Source organism: Schistocerca americana, chromosome 3 (genome assembly GCF_021461395.2).
Source record: "Schistocerca americana isolate TAMUIC-IGC-003095 chromosome 3, iqSchAmer2.1, whole genome shotgun sequence".
Taxonomy (NCBI): domain Eukaryota; kingdom Metazoa; phylum Arthropoda; class Insecta; order Orthoptera; family Acrididae; genus Schistocerca; species Schistocerca americana.
In genome coordinates, this window is record NC_060121.1 from 919,946,308 (window position 1) to 919,961,569 (window position 15,262).

General features: G+C 44.5%; 1 protein-coding gene across 1 annotated transcript in view; it reads left to right on the forward strand.

Annotated features, from left to right (window-relative positions):
* LOC124606532 (frizzled-5-like) overlaps positions 1-15,262 on the forward strand; it is a 1,074,024-nt gene that overhangs the window by 974,828 nt on the left and 83,934 nt on the right. The window lies entirely within an intron of this gene.

The following is a 15,262-nucleotide window of genomic DNA, read 5'->3' on the forward strand; positions in this document are numbered from 1 at the left end:
GTTTCAAAATAAAGCTGTTTCAGTCCACCTGTGCTTGGAACGGACTGATTGTATCGAAACAGTGATGTTTCATTCCGCCCTGTGTCGGACGAGATTCGGGCTCGGCACAGGTACTGAAACACAACATACCACTTCGTGAAACACTTTCAAGAGTGTCGAAATCGTTTTGACAAGCAATAGCATGAAGCTTAAGATATCCGAAAATAAAGCTTCGTTTCTAGATGACTGTCCTATTCCGAAATGGCGAAACATTTGCTTTATAAACATTAACCAAACAATAAAACAACGCATACTATTCACATTCAAAATAATAAATATGTGAAAATCATTCAGTTAAATTACACTTTTTTATAACATACGTTTCTCTGTTCAAGTATAGTAATCATATTAAGAAACGCAAGTAAGCCTAGAACATTTTGAATAAAAAAAAGGCGTAGAGTGACAGTTATTATACATATACATAAATTTAATGTAGGTATAATTGCAAGCAATCTGTTTGACATATCACTGATAGTGTAATGGTGAACGGGAAGGGCTGGGAAGCATGGTGAATTTACAGTTACGGTTCGAAACACCTTGAAAGACAAAATTTTTTCTGTTATATTTTGTTATTTATTCGAATTATTTGGCATTATTTCTGAGTCTATAGTCACTGTGCCTATTATCCACAATGATTCCCTTTGTGTGCATGGGAATTAGCATGATGGGTATATTCCCATACTAGCGGAATGTGGGAATCCCAGTACCATATCCGTTGTTTCTGCAGTTCGCTCCCATCTCTAGTTCCGTTCGTGGTGGTTCTTCTGTCTTCAGCTATGGCTGTCCTCAGCCAATTGAAAAGTATGAAAGTCACACGACACGAAAGCAGCGCATTTGCTGCATGAAATACGAAACTGCCAAGACGCCCAAGGGATAGTTTCATACTTTCTGCGATATGATTAGCGCTCTCGCACCTCATTTGTGTTTATATGGACATACCTATACAGTAGACATTCAAGATGATAAAATGTCTAGATTTATTAGATTACAACACACAAACTGTTTCACTGTTTCGAAACAGCGTATCGAAACATTACATTGTACTGTATCATTTGTTTCGAAACAGTTACGTGTTTCAGTTTGCCCATCTCTACAGCCAACTGCCCGACACTACAATAGCAAATTCCAACAATGCAAGCCAGCCACAGACTGCACACAGCACAGTCAGTGATTTTCATATAGAGCGCTACATGGCGTTACCAACATAAAAACCTAAACAGCCTACTTACTACGTATTGATAAGTGGGCTCCCACTGCGAAGTTGTTTGTAAATTTAACTCGATTTTGTAATCCCCAAATTAAAAACACACATCCTCTGAAGTTTCATTTCGTTTTCTCCTCAGCTTATGACTCCTTACTTTTTTGGTCAGCCAGCGTACATTTAGTACAGGAAAGCGGAGTTGTAGTACATAATGAAAATGAAATTCAAAGGAAGAATGAAAAATTTTGATCAAATTAGAAAAATAAAAATAAAGTAGCAAACCATAACGTAAGCAAAAGACTGAAACTACGAAATTCAGTAGTGAATCAGGGAAACAACTTACGAACCACGCAAGGGAGTGAAATACGATAGTATTACTATTAAAGAATCGGCGTGTTTGGGGGACAGACGTAGGCGCGGCATGCGGAACCCCTGCTGCGTAGCGCGCAAGGGGAATGTGGTGCATTTGGTAGGAAAGGGCGGCCCCAGGAGATTTCGGCTCTGGGAAGAGGGCAGCGAGTGAAATTGCTTTGGGGAAGGACGCGAGGTGTTTGGCGATGCGGAAGCGGGGGCCGCGTTGTGTAGGTAGAGGGTGCGCAGTTGGTGGGAGTTCGGCGCGCTGGCAGCGGCCGTGGCTTGTGACTGCCGCCAGGGTGAGGTGCGAGGTGCGAGGTGCGGACGTAACGAGCGGCATCCGCCCCACGCCGCACGCCGCGCCTACCGTATACGCGCTCCACACGCCGGAGGCAGGCGGGCCGCCAGTCCGCCGGGTCGCAGGCCCGGCATAATGAGAACACCGGACAAAAAGCTCGTCTGCCCCGGGGTACGTCACGTTGATTTCGTGTAAGACCTCCTTTAGCCTCGATTCGGTGAGGAAGACGGTCCACAAGGTTGCTCAGGTACACCGAATTCGATTAAAACCACATTCCCCGAGCGATCAAATTACAGGGGTGTGAACTGCTTTCGTGGACTGTTCCAAATAGTCCCAGACATTTTCTACTTGTTATTAGTCTCCCTACATTGGGAGAACGCAAGATGTGTACTAAACTGATGAATAACCGCTCCAGCTGGTAAAAATCCATTAGCTTACTCCACGACCGGTTTCCGCTTTCATACTGAAGCCATTTTATAGTGAATCTGAAACTGGTAAATGCTACCAAACGTTGTACAACGACGGACGTTCAATAAAAATGCGACACATTTTTTCCTACCCAGTTTCGGTTGAAAAAGTGCGGAATTTCTTGGGGGCCGTCGTGGCATATTACGGCTTCAGCTTCAATAGTTCCATAAAGTTCGGATAGGTGGCGACGCTATCCGTAACCTTCAAAATGGCGTCTGCCGGCCGTAGTGGCCGTGCGGTTCTAGGCGCTGCAGTCTGGAACCGCGAGACCGCTACGGTCGCAGGTTTGAATTCTGCCTCGGGCATGGATGTGTTTGATGTCCTTAAGGTTAGTAAGGTAGTTCTAAGTTCTAGGGGACTAATTACCTCAAAAGTTGAGTCCCATAGTGCTCAGACCCATTTGAACCAAAATGGTGTCCGTAACTGAAGTGCGTTTCAAGCGGAACTTCAACCAGAGCATCTCTGATATTCATAGGCGCCTACAGAATCCCTGTGGAGACCTGGCAGTGAAGAAAAGCACGGCGAGCCGTTCGGCGAGGCGCCTGTGCTCATCACAGCAAGGTCCTATCCAGTCTCCTCCGTGTTAGCCGGCCGTACACAGCTTAACTCCTCTAATGTTGGAACGTGCGGACACTTTCATTCGAGGTGATGGACAGATCACAAACAAACACCTGGTGCACAACTGGGCGGCTCTGTTAAGGGTGCTGACACATTGGTCGACTGGTTGGGGTACTCGAAGGTGCATGTCCACTAGGTTCTTCGCCACCTGACAAAAGACCATAAAAAGCAACGAAGGAGGCTGATCTTGACAGTTTTCGTCGAACTTTGTGAGAGGCGATGAAAGATGGGCTCATCACTTCGTTCCGAAAACAAAACAGCAATGCATGAAGTGGCGTCACTCTACTTCTCCTCCGAAGAAAGAGTCCAAAGCCGTACCCCCAGCAGGTAAAAATCATGGTGAGTCTTCTGGTACTTTGAATGGGTTACTTATTTGATGTCCTCCCTCATGGTGCAAGAATCAAGTCTGAACTGTATTGTGATACCCTCCAGGAAATCGAAGAAACGACTTCAATGTGTTTGTCACCACAAAAATGCAAACTAACATCTCCACGACAACGCAAAGCCTCACACAAGTCAGCTCATTCGAGAGGCGCTCAAATTCATTGGACTGTTCTTCCTCATCTACCCTAAAGCTCGTACCTTTGACCTTCCGACTTCCATATGTTTGACTCAATGAAGACTGCACTCTGTGGGAGGCAGTACTCGGATGATGGGGAGGCTACTGATGTAGCAGACGGTGGCTCCGTTTGTCGGCCAGCAGTGTGGTACCGCCCTGCCAGTAAGGTGGCGTAAGGTCGTCGCACTGACCGCACATCATGTTGAAAAATAGGGTTTTGTAGACAAAAGAGTGGGAAGTAATATGCGTATATCCAGTATAAAACCAACCTGCTTTCAGAAAAACGTTTTGTATTGTTGAATGCCCCTACTACATTATGATATACATAAGTAATTTACATAATAGGAAAGCAATAGTTTCGAAAAAAAGTTTAAAGTTTACACGTGCATAGTAGAGTTACAGAGAAAACAGAAATTAGTTTCCATTGTGTTGTAGTAAAGGAAAGTCAAGTGATTACGAAAGTAAGTTGGGTAGAATTAAACTGGTATGGAAAAAAGAAGAAAAAGTGGGTATGTCATGATTCTAAGAAATGTACACTTTGATAAATTACAACCATTGTCACGCTTCAGCATTAAAAGGAATTATATCTGGCCCTCCGAAAATTTTAAATTGCGTGGCTCCACTACAAAAACTGAAATCGGTCGTGGAATGAAATACATAATTTTTACAAACCGGAGCTGTTGTTCAACGATCTTGTATGGGGTAGTGATCGGGTGATTTAGCAGACAGTCGAAGTGCGATAGGACATCCAAGTCTGTATGATATTTTAGCAAATTCGTCAGAGCAAACTACACGCCTCCAACCTGCTAGCGCCCATTTCCTACGTTTGGTCCAGTGACTATGTGCAGCTTCATGTGGCACAGTGGGCGATGGCACACTGTGAGATATCAGATTCTGAATGTCCGTTGTATGTTTAAGGTGCCTTTGGAACGGTCGCTCAGAAACTGAGGTGGACTTACCTACACTGCGGTATTTGAAACCTATTGTCCCCGGTTCCGTCGGTTAGGATCTTTTTATTACCACTGTTCTTACGCAGTGTTACCTGACTGCGAGTGACACAGTATTCCTTGCGAACCTGTTGGACAGTCTGCTTTGATGCACCAATCTGTGCGCTATCTTCATTCACGTTGTAGTCACGTGGCCGTCCAAACACAGTAGCTCCTTTCTTCCACTGTGTCGGCCTGTTTGTCTGCGCTGATTCCACGCAACCCACTGACACATGCGCACTACTCCACTGCCGTGATGTACGTGGAGGATCACTCGCCCGCCTGGTACCAGTTGTGCTCCAAACCGATCAGTGTGTTCTTTTAAGGGCTGATTAATATTTCGTCCCGTGAGCTTACAACGTCACGTATAACTAAGTATGGGACTCTGTCCCTACAGGCCGTAGCGCCTCGACTCCCCTCATTTGGTGCAAAACATGACAAACATGTGGCCAGAACTGAGAACTGCTCCTCAGTCTGGTACCCTCACCAAAGCAAATACAAAACAGAGAAGATACAAATGAGAGCAGCGCGTTTGTTTTCGGGTTCGTGCGGTAAGCGCGAGTGTGTCATTGAGATTCTTTTCCAACTCCATTTGCAGACATTACAAGAGAGGTATTTCGTATGTGTGGCTTGCTGTTAACTTTCCGAGAGGGCTCGTTCCTAAAAAACTCAGCCAACGTAATGCGCTCCCCGACACATCTGTCGGAAACAAATTATGTGGATAAAATTTGAAAGATCCGAGGCTTCACAAGTGTCGTTCTTCCCAGGAACTATTCGCGATTGGAACAGGGAACGGAGAAAGCAGTGAAACTATGCCTTTAATTATTTTTATCATTTAAACACTGACCTACAAGATTTTCCCTGACAAGGACAACTCAAACTTAATCTATTCGTTTATTACCCACAATACACAAGCCCAACTCAATCTGACTGCTATACAGTGACAACATGGCTTCCAATAATAAACACAAAAGAACGACCCTGAATTGCAAGGAATCCTAACAATAATAAGAATCCAAAAAATATTAAATTAAATATGAAACTACCTCCAACTCTGTTAATTTCCTAAACTCATTTAATTCACGAATCCCATTTTTTTATAAGTAACTTACCTAACAGAAAATCTTCATAACACGAACTACAGTTCTAAAAATTATATACTTGTCAATAATTCCACAACCCAAACATTACCAACAACATCCATCCTCATCCTCATTTTCTTGCGTCTCACTTTACAATGCATGTCCTACCAGCACAGAGTCTCCACTAAGAATAATATGCCCATACATTTCTTTGTGCACTAGCTAATTGCTAGTCCGTGCAACCACAGAGGCTCTCGCCTAGGGCGCAGAGCGGTGTCAGCAATATTAATGCTGTCTTTAGCGCTGCCAACATACAAAAATACAAACAGGCTACTTACAGCAGGACTGCTACTTAAAGTATCCTCTGTCAGAAAGAGTAAAGTCGCTTGCAGAATATAGATTTACGTGTAATGAAACCTCTAAAGTCAGGCTTTTCCTTTTATAACTACGAAAATCAGTGTTCCGTTGCACTTACGGCAGCAGTTGATACAGTGGGTTTACTACAAATAGCGTAGGCTCAGTGGTCCTATTTAGCTGCGAAAATATACTCCAAACTGGTTGGTTACCAGTACTAGATCAAATAGATAGTGAAGTAATAATGTATGTTCTGCTGGGGATGATGCACTTCTGCTGCCTGAAAATTTCACGCGACGTTGCGTACAACGATTCGTTCCTGACGAGTATCGTAACAAAGTACTGAGTTGCAGATTCTCACGACCATTACGAATGTCTGAACATGCGTTGGGTGGTTTGCAATCCGTTTTCGACCATCCAAGATTTTTTGTAAAGGAAAATATTCTGCAGTAAGAAAAAGTAAACTGTTTATCATTTCGAAACTAATCGGTATAACTGTTAACTATGAGACACAATGGCCAATACCTTCTTGGAGAAATGTTTGCGGTTCCCTCAGGAACGGAGATTGAACCCAGGCGTACACCTCTTCGACCGAAGCAAATCGAAGGCGGATAACGTCTTTCTTCAGGACTCCAAAAATATCGGAATCGCATGGGGAGATGTCGGGACTGTGTGGAGCACATGCAACGGCTTTCCAGTGAAACTTCTGCAGCGCAGTCGAAACGACTTTGGCAACATGCGTGCGGGCCCACACGTTTCGGCTACGCTGCAGAAGTTTCACTGGAAAGCTCTTTGTACACCCTCCATTAAGTCCGACATCTCCCCATTCAATTTCCAAATTTTTGAAACCCTGAAGAAAGACGTTAACCGAAGTTAATTTGCTTCAGACGAAGCAAAGCACGGTTCTGGAGGCAACCGCAAAGATTTTTCCACGAAGGCATTGACCGTCGTGTCTGACGGTGGGATAAATTCATTAAGTTACGGCAACTACTTCTGAAATAATAAACAGCTTACTTACATTGCTACCATGTTTCATTTTCATCTGTCTGCCCGTTATATTTTCCAATAAATCCACAATGACGCTGAAGACCTACAAGAAACTCCTAGGAAGCCTCTTCTCTTGTCAACTGGTCAACTTCACAAACTGCACAACTGCGCAGTAGAATTGGTCAGTGGATCCACTTAACCGGCAATTAAGTCGGAGTCGGCAAGCAGTGTGCCGTCTTTCGTGCTACCGCAGCAGCCGACGAGCAGTCTGAGGCTAAACTGGGGAAACAGAGGGAGGAACATCCATGCACAATGACACCTAGTTTTACATGTTTTCTTTATCAGTGCACTGAAGGATAAGAATAGGAGCGCAGTAAGAACACAGCCCAAGTAAACAATGTAGAAACATTTCATTAGGAAATACATAAACCAACAAACCCCGCATAGGAGAAAAAGTATATCATAGCAACTGTTTGTGAAGGTTCGTAATGTACACTGAATTTACATAAGTCTGAACCTGGGGTGAGAGTAAGCCAAGTCTGAGAATCACTGGATAGCGGAATAATGCAACGTGAAGGTCGAAGGCCGATATCAAAAGTCCGTGCATTCCCCGATGCAGAGGCCACGTCCCGATGATGGTGGTGACGAACACCGGCGGCTCTCTCAATCCGCATGGCTCAAGTGCGGTACAGTATCACAGGCTGCAAAGTTTACAACGAGACTGACTGAAGAAGTGCGGGTGCTGTCAGCACCTGTCCCAGAGAGTGTCTTTGTGCTGGCTCAAATACCCAGGCTGTGTAGTAATACTGGAGGAACTCTGGAATCATGTGGCCTGTGGAAGCAAACAGGTGTAGCACTCAGACTGCTGCATGCTGGCCTGTTCAGTGTGCTCGATCGTGGCTCTGCCGTCTGCACACGTAGCCCCTTCCAGGTAGGCTATCCGCATACCACAAGTGTGAGAGGAGTTGCAGATCTGTCTGTCGGGCAAACGGCCCCTACACTGCACATAGACGAGAGGGAAGAGAGCCTTGTGGCAACGAATAGTGCAAAGCATGGACGATTGGATTAGAAGACTTCAATACGATGAACGTAGTTAACTGGAAGTTCTCGAAGAATAATGATTTCTCCAGGTCAAGAGATGTAAAAATTAGTGATTTTTCTATTGTTTAGTTGATTGGGTCGGATAGAAGATGGCTGAGGTACAGAACATAAATCAGAAGTTGAGATGGAAGCCACACTGATTAAGTGGATGGGTTTGTGGATGCATTTAGATAGGATGGATCCAGAGACACTGATAAAAACTGAGTGAATTCTGATGGGTCGGTAGAAGGAAGTATCGTTAGGGGGGCGGGGGGGGGGGGGAGCATTTGTATGAGAAAAATGGGATTTTGGGGCTCTCCATGCTCAGGGTAGTAACTTGTGGAGAGGATCGTGTTGTAAAGGATCGCACGACTTGCTAGGAATAAATACAATTTTCGATAAGAGCAGGTGACTTTGAAGATTTTGTTGGGCGTAACTTCAGCGTCCCTCTTTTAGTCCAGAAGGGAGCTCATTAGAAAAGAGGGCGCGGCTTCTCGCTGCTGAAACAGAAAGGCCGCGGATTGTTCTGGAAGGCGAGTGCGTTGCGGGCAGCCGTGCCTCGCAGAGTGGTGCGGGCTTTGACGCGGCGCCGACAAAGCCCGCGGAACAAATGCTGGTCTCGGCTCTAGTGTGTACTCGGCATCTCGGAAAACAATAACGCGAGTATCTGGAGTCCTCAGCCCGGCCGGCCGGGCAGGGAAGGTAAACAGCAGCCAGATGCGCCTGCGACTGCGGCCGGGCTGCGACCGGGCGCCCGCCACGCCCCCTGTGACGTCGGCGCCTTTGTTGTCGCTTTGCGGCCGAGGGCCGCGTAATTGGGCCGCCCGCCGCTGCCGCGCGCGGCGCTCGCGTCGCGTCGACAGCCCTCAGCCGGGCTCGAGGACCGCCTCAAAGGCGCCGCCCCGCCGCCCCCGCTGCACGCGAGGCGCGGCACGCGCTGCGCCGCGTGTGTGGTCGCTGCCACCTGCCCGGCAGCGAACCGCGGACGCGGACCGCTCCCACCTCTCACATAAAAGACCACATTCCCACTCGGATGTGCAATCTAAATCTCAGAATTCGATTGATAAAACGGTTTGTCCGTTCGGCGCTACTGTATGGAATGGAAAGTTGTTAAAAGCCTTCTATTTTACATTACGGAGGCTGAATACCAACGACAAAATTTCGGAAGGCTGACACGGGTATTTATCGACTATTTAGATACAAGTAATCCGTGGTCTCCGGTGGCTCGCATATAGTTCACTGAATGCAATGGAACAATGGCACAGCGATGTTGACCCGTTCCTGCTCCGAAGACATCACAGTACTTTCGCACCTGTACACAGACGCCTACGAGAAACTGGAGCCTACAGTGTTAGAAAGACTGAATATTACAGGCTTTTTCAAAAAAATGGTTCAAATGGCTCTGAGCACTATGGGACTTAACTGCAGTGGTCATCAGCCCCCTAGAACTTAGAACTACTTAAACCTAACTAACCTAAGGACATCACACACATCCATGCCCGAGGCAGGATTCGAACCTGCGAGACTGTAGCGCTTAGAACCGCTCGGCCATTCCGGCCGGCACAGAATTTTTCACTTTGCGAAAGTATTTTTATAGCAACAAAGGTCAATAGAAGGCAGTTCGGTTGTTGGCATACGCGTTTCGCTTCATTTATATTGGAAGCCAGAAATTGGCCAGCTGGATTTTGGAAACCTAACGAATACATCTCCATGACCACACACGAGTTAACAGCGCTGGAAACCGTAAGTAATACCGAACGATAAGTTCACATTACGAACTTGGTGCTACAAAAGTTGATTTTAACCTAAAAAACGAGAGAAAGACTCGTCAAAACGTAATATACCAGCATATTATATCTACCACATAAACGTTAATTGTATGTAAAAAAAATGGAAACGTATATACCAGCATATTATATCTACCACATAAACGTTAATTGTAAGTAAAAAAAAAAAACAACATGTATTGCATGCCACCAATGGTGCTTCCCAAATAACTGAAGCGGAACGCGTATGGCAACAAATAAACTCCTTTCAATTGGTTTTGGTACATACCTCCAAGAATTTAAAGCAACTAAAGGCAAGACGGAAAACAGAAAAAAATGACGAAAGGCCAGTAGGGTAAAGAACTTAAGGAGATCATCGTTGCACTTTAACGAGTCACTGGAGATCCCAAGTCCCTTACGCCAAAAGAATCGCACAGTATCCCTGAACAATCTGCGAAATTTTTAGGGGTGAAGTTCGGGTTCATGATGTAGAAGTGTATGAAAACTTACTCTGCCGTCGTCTCCTCATAATTCAATGATAAATGAGAAAGTTGTACTGCGATTAAACAAAAATCAGGATTTGTTAAAAACAGCGAAAAGAAGAAAAACAGCTTTTTTACGTCTTCTAATGAGAAAGTCAAAGCACCAATTAATCCAACTGATCACTTAAGAGAGAATAGAAGGCAGACGGCGAAGCGGTCGCAAGAAGGTATCATTGTTGTAAAACGTCAATAGTGGACTGGCCTACGTACGGGTGAACACCTAATACAAGCGGCAATGGACAGACTCACGATGAGTCATGTGGTCGCAAACTAAATCAGCAGATGCAGATCCAAATAAGAATATTCGCTACAGGTGCCGGGGAGCGGGAGAAGAACGACACGGACGTTACGTCAGCCGTACCAAATGCCGTAGTACAGCCCGGTTTTCGGTAACGATCTCATGGTCACAGACCCTCTCAGCGCCATTTCCGTTATTATTTGACGAAGTAGTCTAGTTTTGTAAACACTACACTTTTTAATTCGGTGTCGGTTGAATCTTAATTATTAGTGCGGCACAAAGCGTTTCGACAGCACGGTGTTACCACTTGCTACCGACCTGCAAAATATACATTATTTCATCTGCCTATATTTGTTAAAAGTGCGATGTTTTCGTTGTTGTTGCGTATATATCACAGATATCCGGTGACAAATATCGTTTGTTTTGCATAGACAATTTATTGTGAGATATGTTTCAACATTAGGTACTTTTACATGTCATTTCTTCTTCTTCTTCTTCTTCTTCTTCTTCTTCTCTCGCATCCAAGTTTCCATCTCCTCCTATCTTGCCAGTCTTCTCGCACGGCTCTGCCTTCCCATCGTTCCAGTGTAGCGGGGGTCTTTCTCTTTTTCTGTGTTGCGGCGCTCTCCAGTGCCATATTGTAGAAGGTCATGTTTCCTCTGGAACTCTTCTAAGATGTCTACTTCATTGTGTCTACGAAATCCTTGGTACCTCCCATCCTTTCTCGTAGCACTTCATTTCTTATTTTGCCTGTTCTTCTTACTTCACAGCTTCGCCTCCAAAACTCCTTTTCTATTGCCTCTAATTTCTTCTCATTGACCCTGGAGACTTCCCACAGTTCAGCACCATACAGAGCAATGCTCTCAAAACGAAATAATCTTCAACGTTTGTGTGATGACTGAGAATATATACCCCATTTATGGCACACTGAACACTAAACAAAATCAAAGACAGCGATACTTACACACGACGCTCATATTTCTATAGTGATTGCCTCTATCAAAGAAAATATTACATCTAAACACAATGTTATTATACGTAAATTATACTACCATAATTGTCAGTACAGAGCAAATTTTTCTTAGAGAAATTACAGAAAAATATAGATTAATTTTAATTAACGAAAAACTTAAGAAACTGTAATTTCATCAGACATAAGACTGAGTATGTTCCACATAACATAGGACATGCGATCTATAACTTGAAGCCATGAAGCTCAAGAGTAAATTTTATGAGCAGTACCAACGAAATTTCGCTACCCAATATCTCTTTCTCATCTAATAGCAAAAAACATGGCGTCTACAGTTAATATAATCAGACGAAATAATGTGCGATTGATCCATGGGTACTTGATGGTGGCCGCATGCTGTGGAAAGGTGCCCTTCGTGTTATTCAATCTGAACATAGAGCAAGCAGTAAAGGAAACCAAGCAGAAATTTCGAAACTAACTTAAAGTTAATGGAGAAGTAATAAAAACTTTAAGTTTGTCATTGGCACTGAAATTTCGTTAGAGACAGCAAAACACTTGGAAGATCAGTTGAATGAAGATGGATACTGCCTTGAAGACAAACCAGCAGATACTGAATTAAATTAGGAAATGAGACAATAAAAGTACTACGTGAGTTTTGCTATTTGGGCAGCAAAATAAATGACGATGACAGAAGAAGAGATGGTGTAAAAAACACTGGCAGTAACTAGAAAAGTTCTTTTTCTGAAAACGAAAAACGTATTTACAGGTAATATAAATCTTAGGAAGTGTTCTCGGAAGGTACGCCTGTGAGCAACAACGTTCCACAAGATTGACTGCCGCCTGGTGGCGCGGAAAGGAAACCGAGGCGATACAGGAAGCAAACCCCAGAAAAGGCTAAGCCAACATTTTTGGTCCCGTCACTCGTTGTTTCCGTCGTTCAGACTTCCGTCTCTCCACCTGCAACCAACCCATGCCTCTGACTAACAACGTAAAGTATTCAGGACTAACTTTCGACACAAAACTAACACTGAACGCGCATCACCTTACCATCTAACCAAACCTCGATGCCGACTAAAACTGCTAACTGGCCGCACCTCCGCACCTGGGGTCTACACCCTTCTACCATTATCCTCACCTATAAATTTCTCATCCGCCCCATCCTAACCTACGATAAAATTGCCTGCCTAAATTCTATAAGTCCCTTGAAATCCTGGAACGACAAGCATCCGCTTCGCCTTCCGCATCCGCACTACATCCATATTTCACCTTCCATGCACCTCCACGCCTTACCTATCCTATCCTGCCGGAATTTTAACCAGCTCCCACTCCACAACGAAATCCGTTCCTAGATATACCCCTCTTCCCAACCGTCCCAGTTTCGATTCCCGGCTGGGTCGGAGATTGTCTCCGCTCGGGGACTGGGTGTTCGTGTTGTGCTCATCATTTCGTCATCGTTCCGGTAAAGTGGCGAGACTGGACAGCGAAAAGATTGGGAATTTGTACGGGCGCTGATAGCGACGTAGTTGAGCGCCCCACAAACCAAATATGATAATCATTTTTCCAAACCTAATCACAACGTGCCACGTCACACCATCCTCCAGTTTTTCCCTTCCCCCTTCATCCGTCTTGCTGACTTCCAGTCGCTACCTGCAGTTCTAAAAGGTCCCAGAGTCATATTCATCATTACACCTTCATCATGACAATTTTTTCGTGTTTCACCTAGCACCACCATTACACCACTGCATCATTCACTTTCACATCTACATCGTCACTCTGCAATTCACACTGAAGAGCGTTGCTCGAACCATTTTCATACTACCTCTCTACCATTCCACTCTCGAATGGCGCGTGGGAAAAAGGAACACCTAAATCTTTCCGTTCGAGCTCTGATTTCTCTTATTTTATTATGATGATCATTTCTCCCTATTTAGATAGGTGTCAACAAAATATTTACGCATTCAGAAGAGAAAGTTGGTGATTGAAATTTCGTAAATAGATCTCGCCGCAAAGAAAACCGCCTTTGTTCCAGTGACACTCACCCCTATTGCATGATAATACGAAACGAGCTGCCCTTCTTTGCACTTTTTCGGTGTCCTCCGTCAATCCTACCTGGTAAGGATCCCACACCGTGCACCAGTATTCCAGCAGAGGACGGACAAGTGTAATGTAGGCTGTCTCTCTAGTGGATTTGTCGCATCTTCTAAGTGTTCTGCCAACAAAGTGCAGTCTTTGTTTCGCTTTCCCCACAATATTATCTATGTGGTCTTTCCAATTTAAGTTGCTCGTAATTTTAATTCCTTGGTATTTAGTCGAATTCACATCCCTTAGATTTGTGCGATTTATCGTATACCCAAAATTTATCGGATTTCTTTTAGTACCCATGTGAACGACCTCGCACTTTTCTTTCTTCAGTGCCAATTGCCACTTTTCGCACCATACAGAAATTCTCTCTAAATCATTTTGTAATTGGAATTGGTAGTCTGATGATTTTACTAGATGGTAAATTACAGCGTTATCTGCAAACAAGCTAAGGGGGCTGCTCAGATTATCATCTAGATCATTTATGTAAATCATGAGAAACAGAGGGCCTATAACACTACATTGCGGAACGCCAGATATCACTTCTGTTCTACGCGATGATTTACCGTCTATCACAACGAACTGTGACCTCTCTGAGAGGAAATCACGAATCCAGTCACACAACTGAGACGATACTCCATATGCACGCAATTTGATTAATAGTCGCTTGTGAGGAACGGTATCAAAAGCCTTCTGGAAATCTAGGAATATGGAATCGATCTGAGATTCCTTCTCGACAGCACTCATTACTTCATGGGAATAAAGAGCTAGCTGCGTTGCACAAGAGCGATATTTTCTGAATCCGTGTTGGTTATCTATCAGTAAGTCATTTTCTTCAAGGTGACTGTATTTTAACTGTGTTGTAAAATCGTCAAACGAGTTTTAAAAACCACCAGTATTTTCATCTATATGTGTTTTACAATCCTCGTTTATCGTCACTAGATTTTTTTGTCACTATCGACCACCTATCTGTTTTTTTTAAATAACATGTCTAATTGTCACCTTTTATAAGTTGTAACCGTTTTTAAATACAGATTTTGTAACCTTTGGCTGAAGTATGACACCGTTATGGGGAATTGAAATAACAATAAAGGAAAAAAAGGATGCAAGACGCGAATGGGGAAATCCACTGACAAAAGTAGTTTTGAAAGAGAGTAAGCTGTTATGCCTTCTCGGAGCCGGGGAAGGCGGTCAGCTGTTCACCTGCTACAGTTGTGAAGTACTTCAAAATCGATTAAACCTCAAGTGGGCGACAAGATGTTGGACGTCCACGCCTCGTAGCGGACGTGGAGGCTGGAGGAATTCCCGTCCTGTGAAGCTGACTAGAAAGCGGCCTGTGGCAGATCTGCCGACAGAGTACATCACTGGCGCAGACTCAGTTATTCCGGAGCAAACCGTTCTGTGCCAACAGTTGAACTTGGGGCTGGGCAGCAGACTTCCTCTAAGTGTCTCCATATCAACCGAACGACATCGTCAGTTATGGCAGTAATGGGCATGGGAGCGAAGAGATTGTCGCGTGGACCAGTGGACACGTGTCGCCTGGTCGTATGATTCATATTTATTGTTACCCCAAGCCGACGGTCGTGTCCGGACGTTCAGCTCGGCTTCTGCGAGTCCTGTGGTAGCAAATCGAGGGCACCG